Source organism: Mus caroli, unplaced genomic scaffold (assembly GCF_978045245.1).
Source record: "Mus caroli unplaced genomic scaffold, Mus_caroli_1 scaffold_7, whole genome shotgun sequence".
Taxonomy (NCBI): Eukaryota; Metazoa; Chordata; class Mammalia; order Rodentia; family Muridae; genus Mus; species Mus caroli.
In genome coordinates, this window is record NW_028227262.1 from 79,649,940 (window position 1) to 79,666,002 (window position 16,063).

Genomic DNA, 16,063 nt, shown 5'->3' on the forward strand with positions numbered 1-16,063 from the left:
TTAAAATTGTCTTTACTTGATCATTTCATGTAAATCTATTCAATTATGTGTTTTGCTATTCAAGGTTGGGGAGTAGTAAAGTAGCAGAATGATTGCTTTTGAACTTAGTGGAGCCAAGATGAGGATCTGTACCAGGAGCCTAGGAATTGAGGTCTAGAGATCCATGTGAGATTTGGCTTCTACTCTCACAAATACAAAACTAAACTCAGTTTTGGGACATTTATTCTGCCCTATTATTTTAAAGGTCTAATGATGTTTGATCTTATGTGTGAATCATTCTTACCTATGTATTTCCTTGATCTGTGACAACAAAGTTAAAAAGGAAGATTTATCATTCAGTTGAGTGAAAGAGGTATTTGGATTTTATCAAATGAGAATTTGTGTAAAACTCACCTAAGAGAACAAAGAATTACAATTTCCCAATTTCTATTTCCAGTGTATTATTTCTTGAGTATATTGATGAGATTGCTCCCCAATTCATTCTTAAGTCCTCAAGTTTGAACATAATTAACATCAACAGTTTACTGTGTGAGCATAAGCAACCCTAGAGCTGAGTCATCCCTGTAGAGCTACCCAATGCATGGGGTAAGGAAGCAAGTGTGATTGTTTATCCTAAAGAGTCTACAAAGGTGCTCTCTTAGGAGTGTTCTGTGTCATGGTTATCTGCCATTTCTGAAGACCCTCTGTCTTTAGCAATGTCTCTTTCCATAGCTTTGCTGACATCAAAAAGTGAAACATTTCAGAGAAGTGATTAGGGTTCTCAAAAGGGCTTATATAGGAAGGATAAACACCTATCATCACAACCCAAAACATACAAACATATGCAAAACAATAATGTAATAACTATGAATACTAGTTTAAAGATAAATGAAAAGTGTAAAATCAAAGAGGAAAAAGACATAGTGAAAAGAGTGACAATTATTTTGAAAGGGGACATGGGAAAGAAAAGGGACAGAGAGGTTTCTGCTACAGATAATGTAAGTCCAAACTAGGAAACAGACAAAGAAAACCTAGAGATATATTGATAGGTAAACATGTTTTTATTAAATATTAAGAGTTGATGTGTTGGTTTTTCCTGTAGTAACAGCAATGAAAAAGGTAAGTGGGGGTGACTGATAATGTAGAGTTAATCTGTGCATTCAGATGAAAGCTTATTTTTAATTTTTTCTACATTTTTGAGTTTTACTCAACGACAGAAAAACTATTATCAAGCCTATCATCATTTCCTCCCTCTTATACTTTTTATATTCATGTTATACAACCATCTTCCCAAATTTCCTCATATTTCTCTCTTTATAACCTACTTACCCTAGTTAGTGATATCCACATGAGCATTTAAGTGGTTCTGTCTTCTGAAAAATGGTTTCCCTATGGTCACTTTTAGTACTAGAGAATATTATTATATTCTCTAATACTAAAGGTTCTGGATCTCCAGAAACCACTATAGCACTAATTGGTCAGTATAGATTGAGTCCTGGAGGTGAACTTGTCATCCTGATCAGGATTTTTGACTGCCATGATCTTGCAGATAGATAATGACTGCTTTTTGAGTTCAAGATTGCAATAGCCACATTGTATCCAGAGAACAGAATTTCACAGCTCTCCTATTTTCTAAGTTTTACATTTAATCTGCAGCTATTCCATGACATTTTCTGAGACTAGAGATATAAGCTACATGTTCCATATTAACTTAAGCACTCAGGTCTGAGTGTGTCATTGTTCTTCCTAGTCATGTATTTCTCCATTAACTTCTGATTAATTGAAAAACCACCTTCAATAACCAAAGTTGACAAGAAATAGAGAAACCAAATGCCTGCACATCTGTATGATTACATAAGTTTTCAATTACCACAGAGTATACATATAGTATAAAATGTTGTCAAATCATAGAATGAGTGATTTATCCAGCTTTAGTCTCTTATTAGCAGTTACTTTGTCCATAGTAACTTGATTCTGTCATGTTCTGTGTCCACAATGTATCTTCTATTCATCAATACAGTCCTACTATCAAGTTTTATTGAGAATCTAAGATCAGTTGCAATAGCCTGTATTATTTTGATGTCTCCATATTCAGATCATTTTATTAGGAATACAGATTATATTAGGAACATCATAGCAGCCTGAGATGCTGTAAGATCCTCAGGAACCTTCCATCAGAAGAAACACAGAAAATCACTTTCCTTATTACCAATGTTCTTTGAGGTAAAATAAAGTCGAAAAGACAGAGTTTGAGTACAGTCCTGTTTTACTGATCATCCAGGGGTTCTATTCTAGTTAAGAGTGTTATTTCGCCTACTCTCAGAATTTCCACAGTTACACCATAATTTTTATTTAGAGTGGAATACTGTGAAGAATTACCATTTCAATGTTTACATGTATTCAGGATTCATACTTTTTAATGTCTTGTTCATGCATTAGCCATTAGACCACCTGGATGCAGCTTCTCTGGTGTTTCTAGGAGACACAGTCTGCCTTAAGGTTTTACCTCTCCCAACAGACATCATGACCAAGGCAGGTCTTATAAGGACAACATTTATTTGGGCCTGGCTTGCAGGTTCCGAGGTTCAGTCTATTATCATCAAGGTAGTAAAATGGCAGCATCCAGGCAGGCATGGTTTGGGAGGATCTGAAAGTTCTACTTCTTCATTTGAAAGCTGCTAGCAGAATACAGGCTTTAAGGAATCTAAGATGAAGGCCTTAAAGCCATACCCACAATGTCCCACTACAACAAGGCCATACCTCATAGTGCCACTGTCTAGGCTGAGCATACAAAACATCACACAATGTTAGAGCAAATCTCCAGTTTCTCTGGCTCTTAAAATATTTCTACCCACTCTGCAATGATTCCTGGGAAATAGGTGCAGAAAGTGTGTTGTTGTTGGATAATTTAGGACTGGTCACCACATAATCTCCTAATATCTGCATTTTGATAATTTATGGAGTATTTTTGAAATGATTTCCATCTGTTGCAAAGGGAAGTGCACATCAAATATCTAAGCTATATGAATTAAACAAATTTATTTATGTATGAATAGATGTAATAAGAAGCCACGAATCAGAGAAAGAGCAAGGGGTGTATGTGGGTTTGTATGAATGGAGGAAAAAGTAGTGGCAAACAGTATGTGGCTATGTTATGATTTTGAAAAGGTAAGAAAATGAGTATTATTTATCTCAACCTATTTCTTCCACATAATTCAAGACCAAAAAGATGACAAAACTTACCGAAATAAGAAAAGAGATAAATATTTCAATAAGAAAAAAGTGCATTGATTTTGCACCATGACCCCCTTTTGCCAATCTGTCCCTCCTCTAAGAATTGAAAAGCAGGACCTATCCAGATGGGGAATCTCAGTGAGGTCTATACAGTTCAGATGGTGTTGAAATCAGAGAGATATTCAATATAATGTATCTTAGCATACTAATACTGCATTTGGAACTTCAGGTAATCAAAATTTTCCATTTATAAGGTTACCAAATTACTGCATTTTTCAATGGAAACCTGAATTCAAATTGCAAGTATTTACCATTTTCTATATGATTGTATGTGGTATCACTACTCTTCCTTGATTCTGAGCAGTAGCAACAATCTATGAATCTAAGGTAGCCACTTGATTGCAAGCACACATCATAATGTGCCATCAATTTAAAACATCGTGGCATATTCTACAGTTTGTTATATTATGGCTTTATATTAAATGATTTTATACCATCAGGTTCTATATTGGTGTATCTTTTTGTAATCTCACTGTATCTCAGAAAACATTTTATATCTCTTTTTTTTCATTCCATGAAGTCATGAAATGTGGTATAAGTGTGAACATGTCTGTGTGAACACTATTTTATTTATGTTTGTAACGACTGGAAATAAAGAATGACCACATTTGTCATAGTACTTTTTGTGTTCTAAACATACTACTACTTGATGCACAGTACTTTAAATGTAGTATTTCCTCTATACTTCAAAATGGATATTTTACAACCCTGCCTATACTTTGGCTATGTTAACAGTAGATGGCAGCATAATCACATTTCTGTTTTTGTTTGTTTGTTTAGCTCTTTTAAAAAGATTATTAGATATTATCTTCATTTACATTTCAAATGCTATCCCAAAAGTCCCTTAAACCCGCTGTCCTTATCTCCTACCCACCCACTCCCACTTCTCTACTCCTTGGTTTGCTAGACCAAGGAGCCTCTCTTCACAGTGATGGCTGACTAGGCCATCTTCTGCTACATATGCAGTTAGAGACAGGAGCTCAGGGGTACTGGTTAGTTCATATTTTTGTTCCATCTATAGGATTGAAGACCCCTTCAGCTCTTGGGTACTTTCTCTAGCTCCTCCATTGGGGGCCCTAAGTTCTATCCAAAAGAAGACTGTGGGCATCTACTTCTATATTTGCCAGGCACTGGCATAGCCCCACAAGAGAAAGCTATGTCAGGGTTTTGTCAGCAAAATCTTGGTGGCATATGCAATAGTGTCTGCTTTTGGTTGCTGATTATGATCAATAAGAGAAAAAGACCACCAATAGATGGGGAACGGATTTTTACCAATCCTAAATCTGATACCACACAATCACACTTCCATTCAGTCACTAACACCAGCCCTAAAGCTCTAATTACATGAGATTATAAAACAAGAATTACTCTTTTTCCATAACCTCACTAGCATCTGCATCACCTGCATATTTTTTATTTTAGCCATTCTGAGTTGTATGAGATGGAATCACAGGTTTGTTTTGATTTGCATTTCCCTGAACTAAGGATGTTGAGCAATTCCTTAGGTGCTTTTTAAATATTTGGTATTGCTCAGTTGAGTATTCTTTGTTAAGCTCTGTATCCAGTTTTTTAATAGGGTATTTGGTCTCTGGAGTCTAACATATTGAGTTCTTTGTATATATTTAATATTAGCCCTGTATCAGATATAGGATTGGTCATGTTCTTTTCCCAATCTGTTGGTTGTCATATTGTCCTATTGACTGAAGCTTTGCAATTTTATGATGTCCCATATGCCAGTTTTTGCTCTTAAGGCATAAGCTATTGGTGTTCTGATCAGGAATTTTTCCCCTGTGATCATGTGCTCAAGACTCTTTCCCACATTGTCTTCTATTAGATTCCGTGTATCTGATTATATGCATTGCTGATGGGATTGCAGGCTGGTACAACCACTCTGGAAACCATTTTTGTATCCTTAAATGGTGGAATATAAAGCCCATATTCACAAAAAAAATAGTTTTTTCTTTCTGTATTAAACAGAATAAGACTAGCGACTAGATACTAAATACAATGAAAGAGGAAAATATGTGTTATTCAGAAAGATGCTAGCCATTTAGTTAGAATAGTTTCCTTAGAAAAGAATACTTAATAAGTACCTTAATTTCAACAATTCTTAGGTCAGTATCTCTCAATACATCTCAGTTGTTTTTCATAATAGTTGATTAAAAAATGGAAGAAGTCTTTCATGAAGGGAGGAATGTGAAATCATTTCTAAGATCTAGAGACATAGTCATGCTTCACCATGGCTATGTTGACTTTAACATTATAGGAAGATAAATAAAAATTTACACAAAGTAAATTAAAACAATTTTTATATAAATTGTCTTATTCACTTTTCAACACTATATTTTCCTCCTTCTCCTCCCAGAACCCACTCATTCAGGTTCTTCCCCATTCCCTCAGTCTTTGCTATAAGAAAAATGTTTGATCAAGCTTAGAATTAAATTTGGAGACTCGGGGGCTGTCGAGCTTTATAAATAAATGTAATTTATTTGAAAAGTGCTCTCAGATTCTCACAGATAATAAACAGAGCATGAATTAAAAGGTTTCAGGGCACATGAAATACTGAGAATGGTGATTATTCAGAGTAGTTTTAGATGAGTGCATCTTCATGAACCTACAGCCCGTATTCTCCCATTTGTTTATAAGCCAAGAACTGCCTAGACTGTATCTTGCTATTTGCATATTTCATTTTCTGTAACCACAAATATCTCACAGTTGCTTTAAAGCACAGTACTTATGAGAATAGCAGTAATTAGCTAGGGACCAAAATTCAAAGACAAATGGATTTTCAGGTGCAGATTTTCAGCTTCCTACTAATCAGTGCCTCAGGTAACAGAGGGCAGGGAGTTTGAGATCAGAATCCACCCAAAATTCATTTCCCTGGGAAATTTGAGTCTAAAATACAGTTTTTTTCTTTGTCTTTTTTCTGAATGTTGGGTGGTATAAAATTATTTATGTATCTCTATTTCTACTAATCCCTCTCTCTCTATTTTGCTTTTTTCTAGTCATAATGTCTAGAGGACAAATTGTTCTCACCCAGTCTCCAGAAATCATGTCTGCATCTCCAGGGGAGAAGGTCACCATAACCTGCAGTGCCAGCTCAAGTGTAAGTTACATGCACTGGTTCCAGCAGAAGCCAGGATCCTCCCCCAAACTCTGGATTTATAGCACATCCAACTTGGCTTCTGGAGTCCCTTCTCGCTTCAGTGGCAGTGGGTCTGGGACTTCTTATTCTCTCACCATCAGCAGCATGGAGGCTGAAGATGCTGCCACTTATTACTGCCAGCAGTGGAGTAGTAACCCATCCACACAGTGATACAGACTAGAACAAAAACCCTCTAAGTCCTTTGGGTCTAAATACTTCCTCCTAGAAATAAACTGTGGTCAGTGGTTTGATTCCAGTAGTCCACACAGGGTGTTCTGCATTACAATGTCATTTGCAGATTTAAATGAATGTCTCTATAATATTCCACTGTACTTCAGTGCTGTTCTCAAATAATCTACATTTCCAGTGTTTATTTATTCTCATTTTTTATTCTGTTTTTTTGAAGACATGTGTGGCAGTCTCTTTTACTGGTGTTCCCCATGAATCTTCACATCTAGTTTCTGCTTCTTTCACTGATTTTAGAATCTTCTTGGTTTGTGGTTTTTCTTCAGGATATTCATTTGCTCACAACACACTGCTCTAGTCATCCTACAAAAAGTAGTATTCATCCTAATATATTTTCTGGTTTTTTATTAGTACACCTTCTTTTCTACTAAATTGTCCTCTTAATATGTGCTTGAAATATTTTTCTCTCCAAATTAAAAAAGAAAAACTACTGACAGACATGTATATTTTCGTTCTATTCTCATTACACATAATCAAAACACTCCACTAATAAAGAAACCTGGAAGGCAACAGAGAACTAATAATTGACCATTAATTTTTCTTATATGTATCATCTCTCTGTCTGTCTGTCTGTGAATCCATTTGTGTGTGTTACCTTAATATGAATAATTAAAATCATAAATACATTAAAGTTATAAAGACAAATTATTTAAAATGTTTGTGTTGTCAATTTTAAATTTAAATTACAGTTTAATTTCTGTGGGCTCATGTGATCTTTGTTCATGTCGATTAAGAGGGCTTTTTTTCTTGGTGTTTCCATATTTCTGCCTCTTCTTTCTGTCTCCCCTGGGTTCTTTGAGCTCCAAGAAGAGGGATTTCATTCTGACTTACCACTTAGTACAGAATGTTTACAGCCCCAGCTATGCTAAGTTCTTGGGACTACAAATTCTGGGACCCTGCTAGCTCTCTCTCTCTCTCTCTCTCTCTCTCTCTCTCTCTCTCTCTCTCTCTCTCTCTTTATATATATAAAGAATATATATAGAAATATATATATATACAAATATATGTATATTTCGATATATATATCGAATCTATACTCCATGATTACCTATTAAAGTAATGCTACATATTAATTAAATTCATGTGTTCTGTTTATGGTATAATCTAATGATAATCCAAGATTGCTAGTAATCAACATCAAATTCCCTTTACCTCTAATTCATTTGTATTCTTACAAATTCTTTTTACTCGATCATTTCATGTAAATCTATTCAATTTAATTTTGTGCTATTGAAGGTTGGGGAGTAGTAAAGTAGCAGAATGATTGCTTTTGAAATTAGTGGAACCAAGATGAGGGTCAATAACAGTAGCCTAGTAATTGAGGTCTAGAGATCCATGTGAGATTTGGCTTCTACTCTCACAAATACAAAACTGAACTCAGTTTTGGGACATTTATTCTGCCCTAATTTTGGTAATGGTCTCATGATGTTTTGATCTTGTCTATGCTATCTCCACAACTATGCATGAATCTTTCTTACCTATGTATTTCCTTGATCTGTGACAACAAAGGTTAAAAGAAAGATTATTCTTTTGGTTGAGTGAAAGAGGCATTTGGCTTTCATGAAATGAGAATTTATGTAAAACTCACCTTAGAGAACAAAGAGAATCACAATTTCCCAATTTTTATTTCCAGTGTATTATTTCTTGAGTATATTGGTGAGATTGCTCACCAATTCATTCTTAAGTCCTCAAGTTTGAGCATAATTAACATCAACAGTTCACTGTGTGAGCATAAGCAACCCTACACCTGAGTCACCCCTGTAGAGCTACCCAAGGCTTGGGGAAAGGAAGCAAGTGTGATTATTTATCCTAAAGGGTCTACAAAGGTGCTCTCTCAAGAGTGTTCTGCTTCATGCTTATCTGCCATTTCTGAAGACCATCCATCTTTAGGAATGTCACTTTCCATAGCTTTGCTGACATCAAAAAATGACAAATTACAGAGAAGTGATTAGGGTTCACAAAAGGGCTTAAATAGGAAGCATAAACACCTATCATCACAACACAAAATTTAGAAACGTGCAAAACAATAATGTAATAGCTATGAATACTAGTTTAAAGATAAATGAAAAGTGTTAATTCAAAGAGGAAAAAGACAGAGTAAAAAGAGTGACAATCATTTTGAAAGAGGACATGGGAAAGAAAAGGGACAGAGAGGTTTCTGCTACAGATAATGTAAGTCCAAACCAGGAAATACACAAAGAAAACCTAGAGCTATATTGATGGGTGAAAAGGTTTTTATTAAATATTAGGAGTTGATGTGTTGGTTTTTTCCCGTAGTAACACCACTGAAGAGAATGAGTAGAGGAGACCAATAATTTATGCAATGCACACTGGGAAATGTCACACACTCAGGTCAAGTCTGCTTGACAGGATGAAAATTCTGTAAGCACTCAAGAGGAAAAGAGTTTCAAGGAAACTCACCTCCTGGAGCTTTGGCATTTTCATTTACCCACATACCCCATTCCCGGGATAGTCTGGTATATGGAACTATGAGCTCTATTTTAATATTTTATTATAAATGCCTTTTAAGATTAAATTCTGATACAGTTAAGTCTCCCCAGTGTTCCAAATTCCCAGAAGCTTGGAATCAGGCAAGCATGCAGTAAGGTAGTTACCTATTCAGTAACTAAGTAAGCATTACAAAAGAGGGATCCAGTAGCTCAGAGCTGGCCTCCATAGTATTTACTAAGGACAGCAAATTGCACCCAAACAAGGGAATACCATGAAAGAGCCAGGGAATCCCACTGAGAATGATATCTTCACTACAGGCTACATTGCATATTAGAAGCAAGTTGGTGAATTCTTCTGACAAATGGAGATTCTCCAGTTACTTAAAAGTTACACTCATATAAGAATTTAGCAAGGCCTAGGAATTAGGGGGATTGTGATATTGCATTATTCATGAGGCCTGCCAAGAGCAGAACCCCCTGGTGCTGGCCTTCACAAGTTTCAAAGGTATAGCACTAGAATGTGAAATCCTTACCTGTCACTAAGCTGACCCTAGGTAGGACTGCCTTATCTTTGCTGTAAACATTTGCCTGGTTCCTGTAAATCCTTTTGACATCATTCCTTTGTTTTGTGTCAGGCCACTTCAATGTTCTTTGGCTGCTGTGGCTTCCTGCCCCTTGTATATTCTGAACCATATAAGACTGGTGTTCACTTTGTGAGAGTACATTCAGATTCTACACAATCTGGCATGTTGGTCTGTCTGCCACCCACCAAGGCCTTGGCCACCTGCTCCAGACACCTGTTCCACACAGACAAAGGGACCCAGATGGTCTGCAGCAAATTTAAAGTTAACCTGAGTATTAGAATGAAAGCTTAGTTTTCAAATTTTCTATATTTTGAATTTCACACAACTACACAGCAAATTGTTATCATGTCTATCATCATTTCCTCCCTCTTATACTTTTTATATCCATGTAATACAACCATCTTCCCAAATTTCCTCCTATTTCTCTCTTTATAACCTACTTACCCTAGTTAGTGATATCCACATGAGCATTTATGGGGTTTTGTTTTCTGAAACATGGTAACCCTATGGTCACTTTTAATACTGGAGAATATTATTATATTCTATAATACTAAAGGTTCTGGATCTCCAGAAACCACTATAGCACTAACTGCTCAGTATAGATTGAGTCTGGAGGTGAACTTGTCATCCAGATCAGGATTTTGACTGCCATGATCTTGCAGATAGATAATGAGTGCTTTTTGAGTTCAAGATTGCAATAGCCACATTGTATCCAGAGGACAGCATTTCACAGCTCTTCTATTTTCTGAGTTTTACATTAATCTGCACCAATTCCATGACATTTTCTGAGACTTGAGATAGAAATATAAGCTAGATGTTCCTTATTAACTTAAGCACTCAGGTCTGAGTGTGTCATCATTCTGACTAGTCATGTATTTTTCCGTTAACTTCTGATTAATTGAAAAACAAGCTTCAATAACCAACGTAGAAAGAAATAGAGAAACCAAATGCCTGGACATTTGTATAATTACATAATTTTTCAATTACCAGAGATTATTCATATATTATAAAATGCTGTCATACCATAGAATGGTTGATTTATCCAGCTTTAGTCTCTTATTAGCAGTTACTTTCTTCATCGTAACTTGATTCTGTCAAGTTCTGTGTCCAAAAAGTGTCCTCTATTCATGAATACAGTACTACTATCAAGGTTTATTGACAATCTAAGATAAACTGAAACAGCCTGTATTATTTTGATACCTCTATATTCAGATAATTTTACTAGGAGACAGATATTATCAGGTACATCATAGCAGCCTGACAATTTGTAGGATTCTCAGGAACCTTCCATCAAAAGAAATTCAGAAAATCACTTTCCTTATTACTAATGTCCATTGAGGTAAAATAAAGTCAAAAACACTGAGTTTGGATACAGTCCAGTTTTACCGACAATCCAGGGGTTCTATTCCAGTTAACAGTGTTATTTTGCCTACTCTCAGAATTTCCACAGTTACACCATAAATCTTTCTTTAGGGTGGAATACCATGAAGAATTACCATTTCAATGTTTACATGTATTCAGGAGTTATCCTTGTTCATGTCTTGTTTATGCATCAGCCATTAGACCACCTGAATGCAGCTTCTCTGATGTTTCTAGGAGAGACACTCTGCCTTAGGGTTTTACTTCTCTTAACAGAAATCATGACCAAGGCAGGTCTTATAAGGACAACATTTATTTGGGCCTGGCTTGCAGGTTCTGAGGTTCAGTCTATTATCATCAAGGCAGTAACATGGCAGCATTCAGGCAGACATGGTTTGAGAGGAAGTGAAAGTTCTACTTCTTCATTTGAAAGCTGCTAGCAGAATACAGGCTTTAAGGAATCTAAGATGAAGGCCTTAAAGCCATACCCACAATGTCCCACCTACTCCAACAAGGCCACACCTCATAGTACCACTCTTTGTGATGAGCATATACCAACCATCACACTATCTTAGAACAAATCTCCAGTTTCTCTGTCTCTTAAAATATTTCTACCCACTCTGCAATGATTCTGAAAAAATATAAAAGCAAAATTTTAGGCCTTTAGGCCCAGGCTTGGGAATGTGACCTCTGTGACTCAATGCTCCAAGGTATGCTAATCATAAAACAGATATCAACATTCCTCCACCCACCTGCTTCCTGGGTTCAAAGAGTATTCATTCAAAGAATGTGCTATTGTTCGGGGCTCTTAGAAACTGTCTTGAGAGTTAACTGGAACAATTACCAGGTATTCCTTGGGACTCTTGTGACTTTGCACTTCCTTGGGACTCTTAACTGGTATCTTTAGTATTTTCCAACAATGCCATCCCCACTTCCTTGGTTGTGGCCTGAGAGCACTCTTGAATTAAAAGTCCTCTTGCAGTTTGCAGAAAGTCTGTTTTTCCTGAGTGATTTAGGATGTCACATCTCCTGTGCCAGAACAAGAGGGAGTCCTCATACTGTGGGTCTTTCCATTCTTGCGAAATAGGTGCAGAAAGTATGTTGTAGTTGGATAATTTAGGACTGGTCAGCATATAATCTCTTAATATCTGCATTTTGATAATTTATGGAGTATTTTTGGAATGATAACATCTGTTGCAATGGGAATTGCTCATCAAATATAAAAACCATATGAATTAAACAAACTTTATTTATGTATGAGTAGAGGTAATAAGTAGCTATGAATCAGAGAAAGAGCAAGGAGTGTATGTGGATTTGTATGAATGGAGGAAAAAGTAGTGGCAAACAGTATGTAGCTATGTTATGTTTTTAAAAGGTAAGAAAATGAGTAAAATTTATCTTAACCTTTTTCTTCCACCTAATTCAAGACCAAAGAGATGACAAAACTTACCAAAATAAGAAAAGAGATAAATATTTCAATAAGAAAATAGTGCCTTGATTTTGCACCATAACCAACTTTTGGAAATCTGTCCCTCCTCTAAGAATTGAAAAGTAGCACCTATCCAGGTGGGGAATCTCAGTGAGGCCTATAAAGTTTAGATGGTGTTGAAATTATAGAGCTATTCATTATAATGTATCTTAACACACTAATAGTATATTTGGTAGTTCAGGTAAGCAAATTTTTCTATTTTTAAGGCTACAAATTACTGCATTTATCAATGGAAACCTGAATTCAAATTACAAGTATTTAACATTTTCTATACCATTGTATGTGGTATCACTACTCTTCTTTGATTCTGAGCAGTAGCAACAATCTATGACTCTAAAGTAGCCACATGATTGCAAGAAGACATCATAATGTGGCATCAATTTACAACATCATGGCATATTTTATCTATAGTTTGTTATATTATGGTTTTATATTAAATGACTTTATATCATCAAGTTCTATATTATTGTATCTTTTTGTAATCTCACTTTATCTCAGAGAACATTTTATATCTCTGTTTTTTTTCATTTCGTGAAGTCATGAAATGTGGTATACGTGTGAATACTGTTTTGTTTATGTTTTTAACGAATTAAATAAAGAATCACCATATTTGTCATAGTCCATTTTTTGTTCTAAACATACTACTACTTGGCTCACAGTCCTGTAAATGTAGTACTTCCTCTAGACTGCAAAGTGGATATTATACAGCCCTGCCTTCACTTTGGCTATGTTAACAGTAGATGGCAGCACAATCACATTTCTGTTTTTGTTTGTTTAGCTTTAAAAAAATAAATTAGATATTTTCTTCTTTTACATTTCAAATGCTATCCCAAAAGTCCCCTATACCCACCCCCCGACCTGCTCTCCTACCCACCCATTCCCACTTCTTGACCCTGGCGTTCCCCTATACTAGGGCATATGAAGTTTGCTAGACCAACGGGCCTCTCTTCCCAATAATGGCTGACTAGGCCATCTTCTGCTATATATGCAGCTAGAGACACGAGCTCTGGGTGTACTGGTTAGTTCATATTGTTCTTCCATCTATAGGATTACAGACCCCTTCAGCTCTTGGGTACTTTCTCTAGCTCCTCGACTGGGGGCCCTGTGTTCTATCCAATAGATGACTGTGGGCATCTACTTCTATATTTGCGAGTCATTGGCATAGCCTCACAAGAGAAAGCTATGTCAGGGTTTTGTCAACAAAATCTTACTAGCATATGCAAGAGTGTCTGCTTTTGGTTGCTGATTATGATCAATAACACAAGAAGACCACCAATGTATTGGAAAAGGATTTTTATCAATCCTAAATCTGATAGGGCACAATCACACTTCCATTTAGTCACTAACAGCAGCCCTAGAGCTGTAATTAGATGAGATTATAAAACAAGAATTACTCTTTTTCCACAACCTCACCAGCATCTGCATCAACTTTTTTTTTTTTTTTTTTTTTTTTTTTTTTTTTTTTTTTTTTTTTTAGCCATTCTGAGTTGTGTGAGATGGAATCACAGGGTCGTTTTGATTTGCATATCCCTGATGACTAAGGATGATGAACAATTCCTTAGGTGCTTTTCAACTATTTGATATTGCTCAGTTGAGCATTTTTTGTTAAGCTCTACATCCAGTTTTTTAATAGGGTATTTAGTTCTCTGGCAACTAACTTATTGAGTTCTTTGTATATATTTAATATTAGCCCTGTATCAGATGTAGGATTGGTAACGTTCTTTTCCCAATCTGTTGGTTTCCATATTGTCCTGTTGACAGTGTCCTTTGCCTTACAGAAGCTTTGCAATTTTATATGTCAGTTCTTGATCTTAAGGCATAAGCTATTGTTCTGTTCAGGAAATTTTCCCCTGTGCTCATGTGGTCAAGACTCTTACCCACTTTCTCTTTTATTAGTTTCCTTGTATCTGGTTTTATGCATAGCTGATGGGATTGCAGGTTTGTACAACCACTCTGGAAATCAATTTTGTATCCTTAAATGGTGAAATATAAAGCCCATATTCACAAAAAATAATAGAAGATTTTTCCTTCTTTAGTAAACAGAATAAGACTAGCAACTTGCTACTAAATACAATGGAAGATGAAAATATGTGTTATTCAGAAAGAAGCTAGCCATTTAATTAGAATAGTTTCCTTAGAAAGGCATACTTCATAAGTAAATGTTTTCAAAATTCTTAGGTCAGTATCTCTCAATACATCTATCAATTCACAGAGTCTCTCAGTTGTTTTTCATAATAGTTGATTAAAAAATGTAAGAAGTCTTTCATGAAGGGAGGAATGAGAAATCATTCCTAAGATCTAGGGACATAGGCATGCTTCATCATGGCTATGATCACTTTAACATTAGAGGAAGATAATTAAAACTTTATCTAAGGTAAATTAAAACAATTTTTAAATAAATTGTTTTATTCACTTTTCAACACTATATTTTCCACCTTCTCCTACCAGTACCCACTCATTCAAGTCCTTCCCCATTCCCTCAGTGTTTGCTATACGTAAAATGTTTGATCAAACAAACTTAAATTTGCAGACTTGGGGGCTGTCAAGCTTTATAAATCAATATAATTTATTTGAAAAGTGCTCTCAGATTCTCACAGATAATAAATAGAACAGGAATTAAACAGTTTCAGGGCACATGAAATACTGAGAATGGTGATTATTCAGAGTAGTTTTAGATGAGTGCATCTTCATGAACCTACAGCCCAGATTCTCCCATGTGTTTATAAGCCAAGAACTGCCTAGACTGTGTCTTGCTATTTGCATATTACATTTTCAGTAACCTCAAATATCTCACAGTTGTTTTAAAGCAAAGTACTTATGAGAATAACAGTAATTAGCTAGGGACCAAAATTCAAAGACAAAATGGAATTTCAAGTGCAGACTTTTAGCTTCCTGCTAATCAGTGCTTCAGGTAACAGAGGGTAGGGAATTTGTGATCAGAATCCAATCAAAATTATTTTCCCTGGGGAATATGAGTCTAAAATACAGTTTTTTTTCTTTCATCTGAATGTTGTGTGGTATAAAATTATTTTTGTATCTCTATTTTTACTAATCCCTCTCTCTCTATTTTTCGTTTTTCTAGTCATAATGTCCAGAGGACAAATTGTTCTCACCCAGTCTCCAGCAATCATGTCTGCATCTCCAGGGGAGAAGGTCACTATGACCTGCAGTGCCAGCTCAAGTGTAAGTTACATGCACTGGTTCCAGCAGAAGCCAGGCACTTCTCCCAAACTCTGGATTTATGGCACATCCAACCTGGCTTCTGGAGTCCCAGGTCGCTTCAGTGGCAGTGGGTCTGGGACCTCTTATTCTCTCACGATCACCAGCATGGAGGCTGAAGATGCTGCCACTTATTACTGCCAGCAATGGAGTAGTAACCCACCCACACAGTGATACAGACTAGAACAAAAACTCTCTAAGTCCTTAGGGTCTAGCTACTTCCTCCTAGAAGTAAACTGTGGCCAGTGGTTTGATTGCAGTAGTCCCCACAAGGTGTTCTGTTTTACAATGTCATTTG

The 16,063-nt window shown here is 36.0% G+C and overlaps 2 pseudogenes; both read left to right on the forward strand.

Moving 5' to 3' along the window:
* The first annotated feature begins 6,283 nt into the window (after positions 1-6,283).
* Positions 6,284-6,589, forward strand: LOC110289099 (Ig kappa chain V-VI region NQ2-17.4.1 pseudogene; annotated as a pseudogene).
* Positions 6,590-15,633: 9,044 nt separating this feature from the next.
* Positions 15,634-15,939, forward strand: LOC147003954 (Ig kappa chain V-VI region NQ2-17.4.1 pseudogene; annotated as a pseudogene).
* The last annotated feature ends 124 nt before the right edge of the window (positions 15,940-16,063 follow it).